Genomic DNA, 12,639 nt, shown 5'->3' on the forward strand with positions numbered 1-12,639 from the left:
GGGAGCTGTAGCTCACGAAAGCTTATGCTCTAATAAATTTGTTAGTCTCTAAGGTGCCACAAGTGCTCCTTTTCTTTTTGCGAATACAGACTAACACGGCTGCTACTATGAAACCTAGAAAAACAAAGTTTTTCATTGACTAAATCAGCTTTTCTTCTTTATCTTTTTTCACTTTTGTTGATTTTATTCATGATAGATTCTGATCTCCTCAATCAGTAATCCCAATGAAAAGTGAATAAGGGAATCAGAATCTGGCCTGAAGTGTCTAGTGATTCAGCTAAACATTCCAGAAGCAACTTGGTTGTTAGTCACATGTCAAGAGGCAATAAAAATACATTTATGAAAGCGAGTGTTTAAGAAAATTAGTGTGGAGTTTTCAGTAACAAACCAAAAGAAATGTTCAGCTTTATAAATTAGGACTCCGATCCTGCAGTCTGATCTGCGTGGCAGCAAAATTACACCCCTGCAAAATCTAATTGATTTTAAAGTAGCATTGCTTGTGGGCATACGAGTCTGCCCATATGGCTCAAATGGCAGGAAGCCTGTAGATAAAAGCTAATATGCTGGTGTGTGTATAAATGGAACACAATGTAACCTATTTATTTTTAGGTCAAATATGTAATTGTCAGAGCAAAGTGACATGACGCTTTCCAAATGTAATACAGGTGGTTTGAAATAGTGAAAGCCTTCCCAGCCCTCTTTGAATGTATTGTGGTTTTACAGCAATATTATTGGAATTGCTTATTTTTTTATTTAAGATACATTGTTTCTGCTTCAGACTCAAAAAGAAGGTTGTTTGGAGAGAGCCATTCTAATTAGAAAAAACAAGCTGCAGCTGTTCTTGAAAGAGCAATAAATTCCTTGACTAAGCCCCTACTTACTCAAAACATACCTTTTTCTAACAGTCTTTAGAAGACTTGTACCATGGCCCCACTGTTTATAGGCAACCTTCTATTCACTACGTTTCTCCGGGGCCAGGTGTGATAGCAATATTGTATGTGGCATGCTCTTTCTTAATGTTTTCTTCAATCATTGCAATACCCTGTTTCTTTGTTTTTTGAATTTTTGGTGATTTAGCCTAAATCAGTGCGTGGTTGATACTTTACCATCAGTCACCCTGTTATCCCCTTACATTAAGTAATATCTTATTCCACAAGTATTCCATTTGATTTCAGTGGGATTATTTATGGTATAAAGGACTATTAACTGTGAGTAGAGGTTCACAAAATGGCTGTTAACAACTGTTGGATTCTGAGTTGTCCTGGTCAGTTTGAGGGGTTCTGTGATCAAAGAATGAGAATATGGGACAGAATTTGCAAGAGCCACTTAGGAAATTACCTGTATCAATCACATGGCATATATCCAAACATGGACAGTGTAAATTGCTTTCAGAGAGTACAAATGTAGTTACATTTTATGTACAGTAAAAGAATCAAAGTCCCAAATTTCTACTTACACACCAAACCAATTCTAGTATAGTTAGAAGTCATACGTACAACAAATTTGTTCTTTGAAAAACAAAACCAGATTGCTGACAAGTGGGTTCCACTATATCTGTGAAATTAGGTTTCTGTCCTGATATTGTGAAATGGCATCCATTTTAAATGGAACAAATGTAGCACAGGCAGAAAAAGCAAGTAACATTGTAGGGTTCTCCAGGGTTCCATAAAATGCCTCTTTTGGTAAGGGTGACATAGGCTTTCAGTCAGAAACTTTGTTTTCATATTGCTGTACATTTAAAATGACAGAGGCTGGCTAGAGACTTCCTCATTGCTGCCATTTCTGTTGCCAGCTTCTGGCTTCATACAGCCTAGCCCACACTTGCTCAGCTGAGCTTCATCTTCTAATCAGGAGTTGCTTCTCCAGCCTAAACCCTTCATGCATGGCATATCTCACTAGTTGGGCCTTCTCACTTCCTTAGCCCCTTCCGGGCTGGCGTGGAGTGAACACCCCCGTCACACTCCTTAAAGAAAAAGAGAAAAAAACAGACAGACGCTACTGGAGCATGCTTCACCATCATGGCTGCCATATGCCACTCCTACTATCTCATGGGACCCCAGACATTCGTCCTGAGCCTGAGAGATGTCCTGCCCAGACCAGGGCAGAGAGTGGGACCCAGATAACATTGCCATCTCTACTGATTCTAGCTGAATCCCAAACACAATCTGGGATGAAACGAGACCAAACTTTAACAGCTCCAGCCCATCTCAACTAACATCGTTTTCCCCCCAAAAGGACAGTTATTACTTCTTTAACACCCTCTAAAAAGACTGTCAAACAAGGGGTTTTCACTCTTAAAAACTCTCTCCAGCTAAAGAGACAAGAAACAAAAGATGTAAAAATGAAAGTATTATTACTTTACATTTCAAATGCCTTAACTGTTTTTTCCTTTTCTTTATCTTTAATAAAAGGTTAAAAGGATGCTTAATGATCTGCATGCCAAGGTACTAGGCAGGCTGAAGTCTCTGTATACCAAACATTGTTTAACACAGTTTAAAGCTGGACAAAAACTAAATTATGTTAATACCGTTAGCCTATTTATTCCATCTAAATTAATAAAAAAGGTCAAAAAGAAAACTTTTGTGCCTCCTGCCCAGACAGCCAACTAGTGGCCTTCAAAGGCATTCTATGAGCAATGCTGGAACCCCTTCCCTTGGCTGAGGTTCCTTTCGAAAGGGTGGGCATTGATATGGCAGGACTCCTAGAGAAAAGTGCGACAGGGTACCAACACATCTTAGTGATCATAGATTATGCCATGCACTATCCAGAAGCTGTACCATTGAGATCCATGAGTGCAAAAATAATTGTAGATGAAATTATTATTTGCATGGGTCCGCAAAGAGATTTTGATGGAGCAGAGAACCAATTTTACATCGCCCCTCATGCAGAAAGTCTGCAACTTGTTGAAGATCAAAATCTTCAGGCAACAGTATACCACCCTCAAGCTGATGGTTGGTTGAGCTATTTAATCAGACCTTTAAGAATATTCCTCAAAATATATTGCCCAGGACACTCAACACTGGGATCAGTGACTCCCAGCATTACTACTTGCTATTTGGGAAACCCCCCAGGCCTCAACAGGGTTCTCTTCTTTCTAATTATTATATGGAAGGCAGCCCAGAAACTTACTAGATTTCATGTGAGAAACATGGTAAGCCAAGCCAAGCCCTGGAAGCCAAAAATATCATCTGATACATCCTAAAACTACAAAGAGGCAAGGGACTATGGGAACATTTGCTTATGAAAACCTCCAGAAAGTGCATGAGCTACAGCAGTGGAATTATAAGAAAGGGGCATGTCTGTGGGTCTTCCAACTGGGCAATAAGATCTTGTTGCTTCTGCCAAGCTCAGAATGTAAACTAAAGGCCCAGTGGCAGGGGCCTTATGAAGTAGTGAACTGTCTGATCCGACAATCAGGAAGGAAGGAAGGAAGGAACAGCAGGTTTATCACATAAATTTGCTGAACCTGTGGAAAGCTGAGGAAGGCCTTATCATCATGTCCGACACTGATGACCTGGAGCTTGGACCCCTCCCTGATCACCATTCACTACCTTGAAAGAAAACCTAAGCCGGGAACAAAGGAAACAGGCACTCCAACTTGTGGTAGCATTTGCAAATATGTTCTCTGCTGAACCCAGGAGGACACACTTGGCCCAACACCAAATCCTTACCAACCCTCTTAAATAATACAGAAGCACTGCAACAAATACAAAGGAAATAAGGATATGTCTACACTGGAGCTGGAAGCAAGCCTCCCAGCCTGAGCAGACTTGTGCTAGTAGGGCTCAAAATAGAATGCTAAAAATAGCCACATGCATTTTGTGGCATAGGCTCTCAAGCCTACAGGGCTGGATGGACTTGAGAGCCCAAGCTCCTGCATAAGCTGCTGTCTCTCTCTTGTGGATTGATTCAATTGACCACTGGGCAATTCTGAGTGACCATTGTGTTTTTGTGTGTTATGACAAAAATCACCTTAGTGCTAGAGCTGGTTGAAACCCAGTCTCCATTCTGAGGAAAATTTGGACGTTGCCAGAAATCTTCCATTCTGATAGTTATGAAAACAAGCAATTTTGAAATCTGCTGCAGAAAGGAGCTTCCAAAAATGGGATGTTTGTTTTTGGGGGAAAATCACCTTTCCATTCAGTTTTTCAGAATGAAAGGGAAACAACCTAGGGAGTTGGGGGCCCTGAGTTCCATATCAAGGAGGGGGTCTCAGGTTCCAAGTTCCACAGGGACAACCCTGGAAACCCTGGGGTCTCCAGCTCAAGGGCAGTTCACATGGCAAGGTTGCTGCAGAACAGCAGACACTGGAACCCCTGCAGTTCCTGGCCCCAGGACAGTCCACATGGCAGGGCTACAGTTGATCCCTTTCAGAAATATAGGGCAAAACAAACCTTAATTAATCAGCTGCTTAATTGATTACCTGTACCACCGTTCTTAGGGTTCTTTTAATTTTGATTGCTTACCTAAAGAAACAGGAATCAAGAGTTGATATTAGTTTTATGGAGTTTATTAAATATCCTTAACAATAACCATTAAAAGTATAGGATATAAGAAGGCAAAAATAGTATTGGACTATGATTTGGCTATATAAGTTAGAAAATTGGTTGATATAACCATTCAGGTTTTCAGAATCAAATCACACAAACACAACAGAGAATAACACATGCTCAGTTACTATACTGGGAACATGACTGTTTAGATTTTTGACTGAGTCCCTCAGAATACGGCTTCATTTGGGCCAATTGGTTTTAGCAACTCCAGTGTTGCTAAAAGAATTCAAAGCTAGATCACACAACAATTTGGTCAATTACTTACATACCAGTTCACCAAGGTCTCCTTCGCAATGGGTCTACAGTAACTTGTTTTCTATTTCTTGTTTTCTCAACACTTGTCTTCTGTTTCCCAATGAACTATATTAGCCTCAGGATCTGACAAACAGTCCTAACCATCTGTCATAAACTCCTACATTTGACAGGCTGGACAGATGAATGCAGTTAAAAAGTTTGTACATTTGGTCTCATTTTATGTCTCTATACACTGAGAATTTGAAAGGCAATGTGAAACCATTAATTAGGGTAGATATGTACACTGTTCAATAATTCTAGTTAAGAGTAACTTATTCAATTTTAAAGCTAATTTAAGAACATAGGAATGGTCATAATGGGCCAGACCAATGGTCCATCTAGTGCAGTATCTTCTGACAGTGTCCAGTGCCAGGCGCTACAGAGGGAAAGACCAGACCAGGGTAATTATTGAGAGATCCATCCCCGTTGCCCAGTCCCAGCTTCTGGCAGTCAAAGGTTTAGGAACACCCAGAGCATGGGGTTGCTTCACTAACCATCTTAGCTAATAGCCATTGATGTACCTATCCTCCATGAACTTATCTAATTCTTTTTTAAACCAAGTTTTACTTTTGGCCTTCACAACATCCCCTGGCAACAAGTTCCACAGGTTGACTGTGTATTGCGTAAGGTAGTACTTCCTTATGTTTATTTTAAACCCACTACCTATTAATTTCATTGGGTGACCCCCCTGGTTCTTGTGTTATGTGTGCAGCCCTACCAAATTCATGGTCCATTTTGGACAATTTCAGTCATAGGATTTTAAAAATAATACATTTCATGATGTTGGCTATTTCAGTCTGAAATTTCAGGGTGTTGTAATTGTAGGCATCCTGACCCAAAAAGGAGATCTGTGTGTGGGGGTGTCACAAGGTTATTGTAGGGCGGGGGTTGCGGTACTGCTACCCTTACTTCTGCACAGGTACTGGTGGCATGGTATAGTATTACCACCCTTACTTCTGCACTGCTGCTGGCGGGGCGCTGCCTTCAGAGCTGGGTGCCTGGCCAACAACCGCTGCTCTCTGGCTGCCCAGCTCTGAAGGCAGCACAGAAGTAAGGGTAGCAATACTGCAACCCCCCTAAAATAACCATATCAAGCAGGAGTTCCGCAAAACTCCCCTTAAACCTTGTGATTCCCCTGCAACTCTCTTTTGGGTCAGGACCCCCAATTTGAGAAACTCTGGTCTCCCCTGTGAAATCTGTACAGTACAGGGTAAATACCCACTCAAGACCAGATTTCATGGTGGGAGACCGGATTTCACGGTCCGTGATGCATTTTTCATGACCGTGAATTTGGTACGGCCCTAGTTATGTGAAGGGGTAAATAACACTTCCCTATTCACTTTCTCCACACCAATCACGACTGGCTAGACCTATATCATATCCCTCCTACCTGAGTCATCTCTTTTCTAAGATGACCAGTCCAAGACTTTTTAATCTCTCCTCATATAGAAGCTGCTCCAGACCCTTAATAATTTGTGTTGCCCTTCTCTGTACCTTTTGCAATTATAATTTCTTTTTCTTTTCTTTTTTGAGATGCGGTAATCAGAACTGCACACAATATTCAAAATGTTGGTCTACCATGGATTTACATAGTGGCATTATGATATTTTCTATCTCTTTCCTAATTTTCCTAACATTCTGTTAGCTTTTTTTTTTTTGACTTCTGCTGCACCTTGAGCGGATGTTTTTGAGAACTATCTGTGATAACTCCAAGATCTCTTGTTTAAGCAGTAACAGCTCATTTAAACCCCACCATTTTGTATGTATAGTTGGGATTACGTTTTCCAATGCGCATTTCGTTACATTTATCAACATTGAATTTCATCTGCCATTTTGTTGCCCAGTCATCCAGTTGTGAGATCCCTTTACAACTCTTTGCAATCAGCTCTGGACTTGAGTAATTTTGTATTGTAGGCAAACTATGCCACCTCGCTATCTACCCCCTTTTCCCAGATCATTTATGAATATGTTGAACAGCACTGGTCCTAACAAAGATCCCTGCGGGACCCAGATTTTTATCTTTCTCCACTGTGAGCACTGGCCATTTATTCCTACCCTTTTTTTCAACCAGTTATTTTACAGCAGTCCTGATTGGAACCTGTTACAAAACAAACACAAACACTCTAACTCTGACAAACTTAACGCATACAGAAGCATGTACACTTCCTTACTACTTAGGTACTCGGTTTCAGGAAGTGGTTAAATGACTGATTTGGGTCATTACCACAAGAGGCAGTCTCCATGTTATTTATCACCAGATCGTTGCTCAGCCATCATCTTTCAGCTCAGTTATTGTTTACAGCAGGACACGAGTTTAAATCAACATGATAATAGTCTTTTCCTGGCATGCTAGCAGGCAACCCCAGCAACTGGAAAATAGAAAGAGGTGCCTATCCAAGATACTTACTTGATGTCACCAGAAGAAGTCCCAGGTGGCCAGCCCTCGACTCCAGTTTTCTCCCTTCCAGGTGTCTTCAGTTTTAAGGAAGCGATGTGCTGAAGGGGAAAGACCATTTTATACTATTTCTACTGGGTGGTCCAACTTAGTTGTTCTTGGAAATGCTGGCATGAACCAATCAGATGGTGACCCATGCTTCTTCCAAAGATTGAAAGCGTCCAACCAAAATGAGTCATCCTCTCTAACCATCCAGTCAGGAAACAAGACATCAGCTTTTGAGTTCTTGCAACTGGGATTGGAATTTTCCAGTCTCTGTGCAACACATCTCGTCAGACCAGCTTATGTAAGAAGTTAGGCCATAACTGTTGGTCCAAACATCTTGTGACATACCTTGAACACTGGCTGCTTTAGACTTGTTTTAAGAGTCCATTATGCAATGCAAAGTCACTTAAGCAGGTTCTCCAACAGGCCAGAACAGCTGTATAAATCTTCCATTTTTCTCCTGCTTATTTTAACAACAATGGTGAGACGTTGATATATGTGGCTGAGCTGGGTCTGTGAATTATCAATCAAACAGTTAGATTTCTGATATTCCACTTTTTGCTAAAGTGTCCTTATAAACACACTATTTGGTTTCAGTTCCTTTTATTTACTGCCTCTTTCAGCACAGGTGTACTTCACTTGATAGCATAAACATGCTTGATTGTAAACATTAGCTTTACTTCTTCACTTTATCACTTAAAGTGCAAGAAATCAATATGACTTTGTCCTCTCAGGATTGTCCAGGAGGTAAACCCTGTCATTAGAGTTACAATATTTTGCCCAAAGCTGTATTATTTATAGTTGACTTCCCCTTAATACACAGGTTTCAGAGGGGTAGCCATGTTAGTCTGTATCAGTAAAAACAATGAGGATATTCATCCCTTCTTGTCAACTGTTGGGAATGGGCTACATCCACCCTAATTGAATTGGCTTCATTAGCACTGACTCCCCACTTGGTAAGGCAACTCCCATCTTTTCATGTGCTGTATATTTATACCTGCCTCCTGTATTTTCCACTCCATGCATCTGATGAAGTGGGTTATAGCCCACGAAAGCTTATGCCTAAATAAATTTTAGTCTCTAAGGTGCCATAAGGACTCCGCATTGTTTTTCCTTAATACACACTTTAATTTTAAAATTAGGTTCCATCAAGTTCCCTATTTTACTACTGTGTTTGGCACATCATATAATATCAGTGTTTGATATTAATTTAATATGATTTTTAATTCATTTACTTATTCACAGACATGGAAACAAGAAAGTCTCTTTAGCTGTACCAGTGGTACACTCTTGCAAAAGGCTGCAGCAACTCTGAGTTTCCTCAGACTATTGAAGAAATATAGCATTTAGACCTTGGAGTTTTAGTCTCTGAGCCTTCCTTTTTTATTTTATTTTTTTTTTTAAAAAAAGGTCTTAATGCCCGCTTATGTAAGAAGTTAGGCCATAACTTTTGGTCCAAACATCTTGCGACATACCTTGAACACTGGCTGCTTTAGACTTGTTTTAAGAGTCCATTATGCAATGCAAAGTCACTTAAGCAGGTTCTCCAACAGGCCAGAATTAATTAAATAATACTTGCTCATACCTTTGGGGCCTTAGTTACTACACATGGGAAACCCAGACTCCCCAGCAGCCCACCAGACAGTTTTCAAACAGAAACCAGCCGGTTGCCGCAGGAGTTCATCAAAACTGAAATGTTAAACGTTTCAGTTTTGACAACTCAGCATTCAAAGAAACAAACACACAAAAGAAAATTCCCAGTCAGCCCTTCCTTAGTACCCCAGGTTCCATACCTCAGTTCCCCCCCCCTTCCCCCCCAGCTCTAAGCATTTCCTTCTCCCAGTTTTGGATGGGCCAATTTCACCACTTTTTAACTGTTTCTGGCCAAATCATAAACTGTCCCTTTGGCCCCCTTTGCAGGGTAAACAAGAAGTAAAACAAAATAAGCAGCCTTTCAGCTCCTCACTTGTATCAGGGCTTTGCCTGCCCTTCTTTGGGGGTTCAGGCCCCACTTTCTGTCAGCCCCACAATTCTCTGAGTAAAGGAGTTCTACTGGTCCCACTCCAGAACCCAGATTCCCTGTAGGCCTTCTCCCCAAGCCTCTGCAAAACGCTTCCTCATGCATCCTCTCATCAACCTGATTCTAGGGCAGATAACCCTTCCTTCTCCCCACAGGCCCCTCTTCCAACTAAGCTTAGAGGCTGCCCATTTATCAGCTGACCCTGTTCAATTCAGTCATATGACCACTCCTTCAGTATCTCTAAGTGTTAGTAGCTGAGGTCCTAGGTAGGTTCTCCTCAATTCTTCCTAGGTAGGAGGGTTAACCCCTTCCTTGCCAGTCAAGTGATGGGGCCTGTGTACCCTATATCACCCATGTACTTAAAGATTTTCCTATTGACTGGGCAAAAAGGTTGGAGGCAATTGTTTTCATTTTGTTTAATTTTCCATAGGTGTGTTTTTGTTTTTGTTCCCCCTCCCCCAACCCCTGCTTCTTAGGTGAGGAAAGGCAAAAGTAGTAGTCTCTTCCCACAGGGGGAAAAGGGTCCTTTTATCACAGCTGCTGTGAGGAAATCCCCAAGGGTTCTCCTTGCTGTACATGGTAGGTATTGATCCGCAATGGGAGCAATTGTTTCCACGATGGGAAGTAGTGGGGCTAACGCATCTCAGGAAGATCCTTGCTTTCTTAATTTCCCTATTGCCCACTGAGTACCTGCTTGGTAATTGTTCATCTCAACACATTTACCCACTTTCTCTCTGTCGTCCATAATTTTTTTCTGAAAAGCCAAACAAGAACCTAAATACCTAGGGATGCTTCTCCCAGCAAGGAATACATGCAGAAGTTGAATGTGTGTTCAGGGGTCATGCACACTCTCACCCAGTGATAAGGGAAGAAAACAGCCACCTCCAGGAGTGTCATTAGCTTATCAGTTTGGTGCTAAGAGTTTTGTTCATTCATTTTCTGTCGTTTTTCATTTTGCTGTTCCTAGGCTTTTAAAAACTCTGCAAACATGCCATTCTGTAGTAAACTCTACCGCTCTTAAGTTATGCAAGAAATTAGGACTAAAGGGGATGACAGAATTTCCTTTCATATCACATAACTTCAGTCAAAATCTTTGGGAACTACAGTAAATCTAAATGCACCACGTGTTCTGCTAAACTCCAGAAAGTACTGTAATGTGCGGCAGCTTGCTGGATTCAGGAGTGAGAGTGCTCCTTATCTATGCTACAATCTAGATCTATAGTGACACTTAGTAAAACTACATTCCTAAGCATCGTTTTTTGTACTGCCATTTCATATCTCTTTTTTTTAATGACAAGGAGATGCAGTACAAGTGTACAGGATTGCGCCTCGGGAGCTACATGGTTCATTTGAAAATAACTCCCTGCTCAGGCACTCATCTCCTTTCATGGACTGTCGAAGAGAAGCTGATAGTTTCTGAATGAAGGGAAAGGCGAATGCGTTAAAAATGCATTCATTCATTAAAAATGCATCATCTCTGTAAGGTTTAGCACACATTACCTAGTGAAAGTGAAGGACACAGTGTGTTTGTGTATTTATGGTACAAGGGATCAACTGCTTTCATGTGCAACTGGCCATTTCTTTATTGTGCATCCTCATGTTGTTAGTTATGCAGGACAACTTTCCCTTGGTGTTTTAAGTACTCTGAAAAGTGTCTCAACAGATGACATTGTGGGGTTCCATGCTTGCTGTCTCTCACTGATTTGAGATCAAATTTCCTCAGTTTATACATAATTCTTCACGGCCCCCAAATAGCAGCCCCACAACCTTGACCTGAATTTAGAGAAGTAAGCTGGATGACTCTTTCTCATACAACACACACTCCTTTCACTTCCATTACACACTTTTTCACCATATACTCATCCAATTCCTTAAAATCACGTGCATGCCCACAACTTTGACTCCATAGTCAACAAAATTAAAAGTAGCTTATTGGTGAACTCACACAGATTTTTAAAGTCTGAGAGCTGAGTCTCTGTTAACCTATAAGCCTTCCTTTCCGTGATGGGCACCTCTCAGAAGATGCGGGACGGAATCTGGCCCCCAAGTCACTAGGGATGAGATAGCTGAGCTAGAGGGAATCAAAATAAATGATTGGCTACAAATGCTAGATTTATTCAATCCAACACTGTTAAATGTTTAGAAGAATGTTTCTCACTTGGTGAGTCATGACCCTCAAGGGTTCACAAAAGGCAGTTGGGGTGGGGGGTAGTTGTGAGACATTAACATTTTTATTATAATTTGAAACCAAAGAAACTCTTGCTCTTTCTACTTCCTGCACACTTTACCTTTGAAGGTCAAGTGTTGTCTGTTACCTTCTGAAAACGCACACACGCGCACACATAAATGATCTAGACTTATCATTATCACTATCATCATCATCATTATATATACATTTTTATTCTTACTTTTATAATAAATGTAAGTGGCCATGACATTTTTTTACTTTAAATAAGAGGGTGCCAACTTGAATGGTTTGAGAAACACTAGTTGAGAACTTTGAAAAGAGTGAATGAGTTTCTTCAAGATTTTCCTAAATATAAATATCAACATGGTTTTCACAAATTGCAAATTTGATGCAAAAATACTTTGATCTTCATAGAAAATACAGGAAATGAAACTCTGGTGTAAGTGAAAATCACCACTCTACCTTGACTGTTGATGGAGCTGCTACCGATGCATCCAGTGCCAGAGGCCTAACAAAAGAAGTGCCGGAACTCACTATTTCAACAACAAGAATAACAGTAAAGATTACTGAAAAAGAAAAAGAAAAGAAAAGACCAAAATCAAAAGATTTCCTCCAGGACGACCCGGAAACCCTCTAAAAATATCAAACTGACATTCTTGCAAGCAACAGAAAAATATGACAAAATCCTTGTGCACTTTTTATCACTCTCAATCTCTCCTTTACCCACAGAAACAAAAACATTGATTGTTCATGGAAGTCTGGGGTATGGTAAGTGGCTGGGTGGGTGCTAAAATAGGGGAGTGGAGTGTGTGTCTGATTAATGGAGGTGGGTAGTGTGAGTGTGTGCTGAAGGGAGGCAGGAAGAGTGTGGGGGGGTTGCAGATGGATGTGCTAATGTGGGCTGTGAATGGGTTGCAGAAGGTGGGGTGAACTGGAACTATAATGGTGATGGAAGAGTGTTTGTTTAGGATGGGCTTCTGGACTGGGGGATATAGTGGGTATTTGTTATTGGGATGTAGTGGATGTGACACAGAGGCCCATTGGTGCAACCGGCAAAGGGTGCACAGTTCTTTACAGGCAACTCCTATCTCAGACCTGACAAACTCTCTACACCTAATACACCGCTTTCATTATATTTATCCAC

The 12,639-nt window shown here is 41.0% G+C and overlaps 1 long non-coding RNA gene across 1 annotated transcript; it reads right to left on the reverse strand.

Moving 5' to 3' along the window:
• Window positions 1-781: 781 nt before the first annotated feature.
• Window positions 782-7,650, reverse strand: LOC122457669. Its single transcript, XR_006277325.1, has 3 exons — window positions 7,255-7,650; window positions 4,424-4,466; window positions 782-1,963 (listed from the first exon to the last, which is right to left on the reverse strand). It is a non-coding gene; the product is annotated as an uncharacterized LOC122457669 (long non-coding RNA).
• Between the last annotated feature and the right edge of the window lie 4,989 nt (window positions 7,651-12,639).

The sequence above is a fragment of the Dermochelys coriacea genome, chromosome 1 (genome assembly GCF_009764565.3).
Source record: "Dermochelys coriacea isolate rDerCor1 chromosome 1, rDerCor1.pri.v4, whole genome shotgun sequence".
Lineage (NCBI taxonomy): Eukaryota > Metazoa > Chordata > Testudines > Dermochelyidae > Dermochelys > Dermochelys coriacea.